The sequence below is a fragment of the Symphodus melops genome (assembly GCF_947650265.1).
Source record: "Symphodus melops genome assembly, chromosome: 19".
Lineage (NCBI taxonomy): Eukaryota > Metazoa > Chordata > Actinopteri > Labriformes > Labridae > Symphodus > Symphodus melops.
Window position 1 is genome coordinate 1753765 of NC_136709.1, and position 9664 is coordinate 1763428.

A 9664-nucleotide genomic window follows, 5' to 3' on the forward strand; every position below is an offset into this window, starting at 1 on the left:
TGAAACTGTCAGCACAATAAATTATTCACACACAAATAAATCTGGAGTCACACAAGGTGTTTGTAAACTTTGAAAAATCCGGTCTTTCCTCTCTCAATATTCCTGTTTTTCTGCTTGATGGACTTTAACCGTTGAATACTCTTCCAAGAATCAGACCTGTAAATCCTTCAGTGTGTAAACTCCATTAAAATGCTTTCACCACTCTTCACTATGACTTACAATCGCAACACGTTGGCTGCTTCCGTTTGTCCTGTGTTCATGTATGTAAACCTTCAGCAGCCGACGCCATGCTGGACATCCGTCTCAGTCCAACTTACGGTCGACATAACGAAGCGCTGAGAGCTGGAGCTGAGGCGGGTTTGAAGCCTCTTCACAAACTGTTACACCGCACCCACCTGTCAATCATGTCAGCTGCACTACTATAGCTAACACCTTTCATTTTCAAATTCAAAATGGAGCCGTGGGTGAATCAAAATCAATCCTGTACATTGTGTGCCTGCGATCACAATAATTAGACCTGTTCTTGTAAACATGTTAATTTTTGCTGTAAAAACTGATTTTGTTTCCAGACATGTGACTTCTGTTCCTGCAGCCAGCCTCATGCAGACGATGAACGGCAGGATTTAACACTTCCACGTTGGCTTCGTTTTTCAAGAGCGGACGTTAATTTTGCAGCTTCTTGCTTGATGCACCCCAAACACATGCTCTCCTCTGTTTACCTGAGTTTTAAAGTAAGGTTAACTCGATGTTTTTCATCCTTTTGATGATTTTTTTTTTTGGTATTTGTATGATTATATTGTAACCATGTACCTTTGTGGCTGCTTCTTCAGAGCTTTTAATGGAAAGCACTTTGTGCTCCGTGCAGGAAGTGCTGCAGAGCTTCAAGTGCTACACAAATAGCGATGTTCAGAAAACAAGCCCACTGTAAGCAGTGTGTCTACATGCATCACACACACTGTACGAGTGCATACAACACAAGCGAAAGCAGGAGAGGATTCAGAGTACATGCACTAAAGCCCTTTCATGATGGAAGAACATGTTGCTCACACATCTGCACTCCTTATGAAAACAAAGAAATGAACCAAAGAAACCAAATCCTTTTCTTGTATTGATTTGTATGATAATTAAGTTTATAGGTAATGCACAGTCCCTGCGATCTGTCTTCAGCACCATAAAAAGGATGTACCATCTGGAGTACTTGTAGCATCGATATTTAGATATTGATCCACACACCCCGGGTATCAACTTGAATCCAGTAACAAGCAGAGATTTAATCCAGGAAATCAATCAGTGAGGCGAACGTGACCGTGCAGGGAGCGAGAGAAGCATCAAACCGTTAAACAGTGAAGGCTTCAGGCAGACTCAAAGGACGAGACCTGGAAGCAAAAACAGATGCAATGAAACACATTGACAAACCGATTTTTTTAAATGTTCGAGGCTCCACACCGGAGGATGTTGCGCTGTGGTCATATTGTTGCACAGAAACACAGATTTCATCGCCAACAACCTGATGCCCAAAACTGTCAAATGTGATTTTAGAGTCACTCAATATGGTGATAGATGGGAAGGGAGAAACTGTGACTCTTGAAGAAGACTTTGCACACATGTTTTACAGCGGGAGCTTTAGGTGAGTAAAAAAGCATCTCCTGCGGTTGTTTTGCTTCCTTCTCCCGTAAGCTCTCTTCCAATTGGCCATCATTCAGTGCATGCTCGGCTGTCCTCAGCGTTTTCCCCACGCAACAGGACATGGGACCGTAAATATTTCACATGTCAATATTTATGGTTGCACACCTCACATCACAGGAGAATCTGGCAAGAGAGTCTTTAGAACCATTCACAAATCTGACAATGTGTCCTTCATGGCCAAAGGTAGCCCATCACTTTGAGATTCATGTTACAGATTTTATACCTGCTCAGGCATTGTGCTGCTTGAGTTAAAGTCACATGACGCTAAGTTTTAAAGATACATGCCAGGCAGCTGTAATTCCCTCCTTGACTTCATGCAAGAGGAAACCCACACGAACATTGATAATCCCTTCTGAAAGCACCTGCACCAGACAGAGAGGCTGAAGCATGGAGGCAGGAGCGATCAGTCAGTCATGCTGTGCAGTGCTTCACTGAGTCTCTCTCAGTTTTTCCTGAACGCATCTGTGAAGAGAGACAAGTAAAATTAGGAGATTATGTTATGGAACATGAAGTTATGCTCACTGCTCCGTGTGCAGCTCATCCGTGAGTTGAAGATAAACCACACCAAAGTGCATTTCTGAACGCTCACGGTGGAAAACTCCACTTTTTATTTTATTTCATGCATGACTAAACAATGCCACGAAAACACTCAGGATCACGGAGTGCATGAAAAAATCCTCCTTTTATACGTCTCACATTTACAGCCAATCTCACATTTTGTCACCTCGAGGAGGAGGAGGAATTTTACTGAGCTGAGACGAACAAATTGAATAGCAACACGACACATCCTCCACACACACACACGCACGCACGCGCGCACACACACACACACACACACACACACACACACACACACACGCTGACTTCATCTCAATCAGCCAGGTGTGAAGAGAAAACCCCCCAGAGGCACGGTGACCTGTGGCCTTCTGCAGATTAGAGATGTCTGACTTCAGAGTGACTGACAACTTCCTGTTTTATTAAGTCGGAAAATAAATCCATTTGTAGGAGTCAGAAAAATACAGTTTCCGAACATTAACTGTGAGCTGAACTGTCCCTTGAATAAGAGGAGGCGTGAGCTGGACTGCAGAATCATCTACTAATGGGCCGGGTTTTCAGAAAATAAATGAAAAAGGCTTAAAGGCTACACTGAAGTGAGGTTCACACAGGAGTGATAGCCACACTCAGAGCACTCACATGGTCTCAGTGCTCTGCAGGTGGAGGAACATTATAGATTACATGTTACATCTCAAAATAGTGCTGGAACAAAGTGGCTTGCCAACTGCAAAGTAATGTGGTGAAAATGTTGTAAATAAAGTGACACCTAGTCCGACCGGCTGGAGTTTTCTTCAGCTGGTTGATTTGTTGATTTGTGAACCTTCAATAAGTTGCTGACATCTTAAAGGACTGGAATAGCAGTACATGTATATTCATTGTTGGAATAGCACACATGCTTATCATTGCTGTTGCAGGAACACAGCACACATTTCCAACTTGATTTCCACACATGCTCACAACTTCAACAGGCTCATGACAACAGTGTAAGTGCACGTACAACAGCATCTCTGCGCATCCGCCAAACACAAACGATTCACTCTCACCTCCACTGAAGGACACAATGAGAGTGGATGGAGTGAAAGAATCCTCGCAAATCATGTTTCTGACAAAGCTAAAAGCCATGTGTGGTACCTTTTTAGCTTCGGTTCACAGAGCTCGCCCATCTCCTCCACGGGTCTAATGCAGCAGTCAGACATCAGGAGGCAGTGTGTGGAGGAAGACGGAGGCAGAGGGGACACTGTGGACATTAGAGAAGCTCACAACAAAAGCTGTGGCAGAATTATTCGTATTCCTCTTGTGTGAGAAACACTATTTTATTTTTTATTACACCATCAGAAGAATTACTCTACACAATGTATTTAAAGGAGCATTTTCAACTTCATTATCTCAAACACTTTGGTAAAGGAAAACGGTTTCGGGGGTTCTGTTGAAGGCTTGCTCCTCATCAGGAGTGCTACAGGGTGTACTGCAGCCTCTGCCTCCTGCACACCATGTGTCTCATCTGCTTCAGGACACTTTCCATTTGAAGTTTTCTGCATTGGTTCCTCAGTCTGTGTCAGAACAGAGATGCTGTTTGTGTGTTTTGGACTTTCCTTTCACCTCATGCTTTGGATAACTTCCTGTGTTTTGATCTCCTCTTCACCAAACCCTGTTTGTTTGTGATTTTTTAAAATAATTTCTCTGAGTTTTGCATTGACTCTCCCTTGGTTTAATGTGGTGACATAATATCCAGATAGTGCATCATTTTTGTCATGATTTAGTTCTCATTTTTCCCTCGTGTGTTTCCTTATATCTTTGTGTCCTTCTATGTTGTCTCTCAGTTTGTTTCCTGTTTTTTGTGTTTTAAGGTTTTCTAATTTGGAGTTTAGTGTTTATAGTTTCATCTCAAGTGTTTCCTGTTTTATTTTGAAATATCTTGATCAGGTTGTGTTTTGGGTGTCAGGTTTTACTTTGTACTTGTCCTCAGTGTTCTGGTCTTGTGTTCTTTGCTCCTCTGTGTGTTTCCCTCCTGTCTGATTGCCCTGATTGTCCTCACCTGTGTGACCTCTCTCACCTGTGTTTGATTATCCCTCCGTGTTCACTCCCCTCTGTGTCACTTCATTGTGTGTTTGTATCTCTCCTGTGGTCCGCAGTCCGTCGTTTGTTTCCCTGTGCTCCCTGGATTCACTGCATTTTGGATTTTCTGGATTTATTATTTTGAGTAAGTTTTTGTTTTGCCTGTTGTTGAAATAAATCTCCTTTTTCTTCTTACCTGTAATTGGGTCCTCCTTCCTTGTTTTTCTAACCAAGTCTGTGAGAGTTGTAACTGCCAGAGGTGGTGTGATGCGCACAAAACAACCTTGTGCTAGTGTCTTTGAAATGTGCACTTTGTTAGGACCCTCAATGTTAGAGAAATATGATTGTAGGAAAGTACAATAATTAACATCTTTAGATTTCTTTACTGAAGAAAAGCTGGGACAATATATTCCTTGCCAGAGACAGAACATCAGTATGTGTTTGGTGTTCTCACAGGGATCTTTTGTTGCAGAGTCTCAAGTATCTAATCCACATTTCACACTGTACTCTCATTAACTAGGAGGTGGGAGCTTTTCAAGTTCACACGTCTTCATACTCCATAATCATGTCCCACCAGGAGCCGACATTTAGCTTTATTTTCATCCCCTCTCTTAGACACCACTGCTCTCTGCCACTCAGCGCACAGGCTAATTAGTACCTTACAACGAAGAGAGGAAGAAGCACGACTTGGAGCATGTGGGACGTAAACAACAAAAGGAACCTCAAAGTGTCTTTGGAAGTAAGTCACGGCTTTCAAACAGCTTTTAGTGACATTACACCCAGCAGCTCAGACTGCCTGCATGCAGAACTGTTTCATTTCCCTTGAACTCCATGTTTGATCAATACATTTCAATTAAACGGGTATGAAATTCTAAAGCGTTTCATAAAACAATGTTTGTGCAGAGCTCTGAAGATATGAATAGGCTGGCAGGGAAATATTCAGAAACAAATCTCGGGTTTTAGAGTTGTTACTGTTCCCACCAAAAAAGCAAAGGAGACGTGTCATATATATGCTCAAGCATTTGTCTTTGTGAAGTTTTGAGGTGAGCACATGTTGCCTGAAAACCTTCAGTGCATCTTTGAATTGATCCGGCAGGTCTGCAGAACAATCCAACAGTCCCAAACCATTCCCTCGTTTGGTGCATTAAAGGTGGGGGTGGAGGTGTGTAAATCCTGTCCAGTACATTTCGATCTGCTGTTTGTTCTGTGTGTGGGCAGAAAAAAAAATCTATTGTGCGACACATGACATTCAGACACTGGAAAGTGTAGATTCAATATACACAGCAGTCTCAAGTGTTGTTTTTTTTAGCTTGAGGACAAAGATGATAATGCTAAAAGTCAAACTTGTTTGTAGTGTGCTCCTGCTGTTCAACAAAACATTACACAACTCTAGGTGTTCACATTTGCTGACAGGATATGTTCATGGTGTGATGCATAATGCTGAAATATCAACTCAGCAAAAACAAAGTCCCTGCTCACTCTCTAGGTGTGAGTAATAAGAACTTCATATACTGTGTACAGCAGCACTTTAAAAAAAACAAGATTAAGTGACCAAGTCAAATTCAGAATCAGCAGAACTAAAGACGCGAGTAATGTATTATTGTTAAGCTTCAAAACAGCTGTCACAGATGTTGTCGAAGCATCTAGAAGAAGGAGGAGGAGGAAGAGGAGGATGAGGATGAGGAGGAGGAAGAGGAGGAGGAGGATGAGAAGGAGAGGGGGAGGAGGAGGAGGAGGAGGATTTTCTGCTACGAGAGAGAAAAAGGCTTGAAGAGGTCAAAAGGCTCCAGCAGCACTTGTTGTATGAGGCTGACCCGTTTTGACTTGTGTTTCAGCTTGTGGCCTTTATCAGGGTCATCATGAAGCATCTTCTTTAAAAGTGACCGACTCAGTTTTGAGTTGCTAACAGCCCTACACGGTGAAGTTGACCTTGATCAATTTTCTGTGAATTCCATGCGATAAAAAGATCCAACACGTGGTATCGAGAGATGATGTAATAATCTCAAACTCATGCTGGTGTCTTTACATTGGTGTGATAGTAAATAGTTGCTGTGCATTTAAAATGGTAGAAATACAGATCAAAATAAAGTTGAATAACACCGTTTGGACTTTTCCAGGCACTGCTTTATTTTCTCACAGTGTATTGAATAAGTAGTCACGATAAAATATGAGCAACACTTACAGAGAATGACTTCGTACACAGACAATAGATGAGTTTATATGGCTTAAATTGAATGCAATACATAGCAGTATGACAAACACTATAACTAGTACAGCAAACAATCTTGCTCTCATTTTCACAAGATCGTTAAACATGTTTTTTTTGAGGTTGTTTGGCTGAAAAATACAGCATTCGATTTTGATGTCTTGAGCTACATACAAGGAGGGGAATGCAACCAAAACTGGTGTTACAGAGCAGCTTGTGAATGACTCGCTTAGAGTTACACCTAAAGCTCGAAAAGCCGTACAAACTTACACTTCTTAAACATAGAGCATTAAAACAATCATTTATTGAAGCCAAGACAGAAGAGGTTTGAAGCTGGCCTAACTGATAGTAGATGTTATCAGTGTTAGCCCTAAAGCCTAAATTCCACCAGGTGCGTGTTCGGACCAGCTCCGCTCTGTTACCACACCAGCTGATAGATTTTTCACTTTAGCCAATGTGTGTGTTTCCACCGGCTCGGCTGTGCTGCGTCTCAGATCAGGCAGTCTGGAGCGTAAAAGACGTGCAACGCTTCTAGTTTTGCCAGATGCCGGAGCACGCCGCATCAGTTTGCTGTCCGACAGAAAAGATGGAGTGGGACTGGAAGTCAGACACCGAAACAACATTAAAACATCTGGTTTATTTTCAGGATGAAACACTCCGTTTTTTCCGGTTCGGGACAATGTCCATATGTGTTTAATTTTGTATTTTAAAGTGTTTTATACCATCTTATATTATCGCGTGCTGTCACCAGTGAGCCTGAAAAACTACCACATGCAGTGATTCTTCTGTGGCGATCCGTGTTGCGCACTGAGAACGCAGCCTGTGGTTGTTGACGCACGAGTGTGCACACGTATCTGGTGGAAGTTCTAGGCAAAGACGTAGCTCCGTCCAAATGTGCAAAATTCTTGAAATAGTACTCAGTCAGCAATACAGCGATGAGATTTGAACAAAAAAGAAACAAAAGAAGCTCACATTGATTATGTTGTCAATAACTTTGTGTTAATGTTATTAATAAGTAAAGTTTGTAATGTATCCCCCCATAGGAACAAATTCATTTTCAAATAAATTATCTTAAACAGACTTAAACTCTATTAAATGCATTATGCTAATTTCAAAAGCACACTGAACGTTTGCAACCCATGTATCTACAGCATTTCCTGTTTCTAACAGGTATAACCAAGCCTGCTGTGCTATATATGCTACATGTTTTAAAAATGTGTCATACCTTGTGTGTTTGTTGATTTGTTTATGTTTTAGCCACCAGCGAGACGTTAAAGTCACGTGAAGCTAATAAAGGGTGTCACTATAGCTGAGGTGAAAGCGTGTAGCTCGACCGCCTCGATCGTGTGATGTTACCATGAAATCCAGAATATAAGTCACACTGGTGTATTCGAGTCGTGGCCTGTTTTTGGGGGTCTGAAACTGGTTGAAACTGTCATCCTGTGTGACAACTGCACAGCTCTCTCTCGTTGGCCCTAATGTGGCGTTCACAATCCTGCTAGCTACTGGTACAATCGTTGAACTTTCAGACTGTGGTGATATATGGACCTACGGCCTGTGACAAATTTGCGTAGCATCACATTGCCCACGTCTGCTGGTCATTAGTCTTTTCAATCACACCAGCATTACGAGCTTTTCCAAAGTGGCGCAGCCAGCCATCTGCACCTCTTCGATGCAGATTTTAATAAAGGCTGTGCAGACGTCTTAGTTTTAGCAGATTTTTGTTGGCAAAATTTAAACCTTTTCTTTATATATTTCTACTACATCTGAAATCAGTATTGTCAGTGTACTGTCAATGACAATCATATATTCTTTTTCACTTAATAGATTTTAAATCTCTTGTTAAGGTCCGACAAAGGAGAACTGTAAAATGTATCTGATCCCCTCAGAAAACGGCTGCAACAATGTTCATGTTTGCATAGATTCATGTGGCTCTCAGTACATTCATTGTAATGTTTGCATGGTTGAAAGCTGGCTGTGTCGGGGAACACCAGACGTTTAAATTTGACTGAAGAGTGTTGGTTTATTACCGGTTATGTCACCTGTGATGTCAGAGATATGGCCTTTTCTACACATTGAAACCCCATCGTGAGAGTTAAAGTCATCCGGAGCAGCGACTCAATCTGAACTAATGTGCAACATGACATTTACAGGACGTGCTACTAAAAGGTATCGGACACTTTCTTTGGTGTGTGAAATGTTCGGGAGCAGCTTGTCTGTAGTTGTTTAATGGGCAGTATTGGTGTGGCACTTTTCTTTTCTTTGCATCTGCGTCAGCATGTGTCAAACATCCATCCCAACAGTTTTTAGTATAGAAAAACAGCCCAATGCAAAATGCTGTTTTTCACCCTTCTTTTCTACATCACACAAAGGCAGAGTATAACGCAGACTACACAGATGCACTGTAAACATCTTGATCGGTGTATGTGGGTTGAAAGTTTCGTAAAAGAGTTGTGGTGTCATTTTGGTAGAAATACATTTTCATGACTGAAAAATTAAGTTTTGTATTTGTAAGTTAGACAGTGTGCAGGAGTTAGCTTGTAAATCTTTTAAGGACTCATCCCTTTCCTATGCGCCTGTCTAATTAAATCTAATTAAATAGACAGTTTTTATTTTAATACCATCGATTAATGCTTCGCAGTCTGTTGCAGCACAGCCTGAATTATTCCTTTCATCACATGTCCCGCCTCCGAAAAGGCAAATAGCCAACCATATTTTAGGATTTTGGGGTGGCCCCAAAAGAATTCAAAGGGGGCCCACATCGCCCCTCCACACACGCCCTGGCCCTTTCTATGATGATGATATTTGATGTATTATTTCCAAAGTACAATGATCCCTGACTGAACAAACGAGTTGCTTGTCTGAGAGAGACGTTCCTGCAGTGCAGCCTTGTTTCCTACTCTCTTAACAAACTCTACAGGTGCTCCTGATTTAATCAACAAATTCATGAAAGCGACATGTTCTCTCTGTTGGGTGGATCTCACTCTTCACAGTCATGGTTTTCAGTTTCATGTGCAATATTAGTTCAACTAATTATATTTTTTTTCATGGGGCTCCCCTCTCTGCTAAATTAAAATGCCATTGCGAGCTCTACTGTTGTGAGAATCAGAAACGCTATTAAATCTCAACCAGAATTCAGAGATGATGCCATACTATATCGAC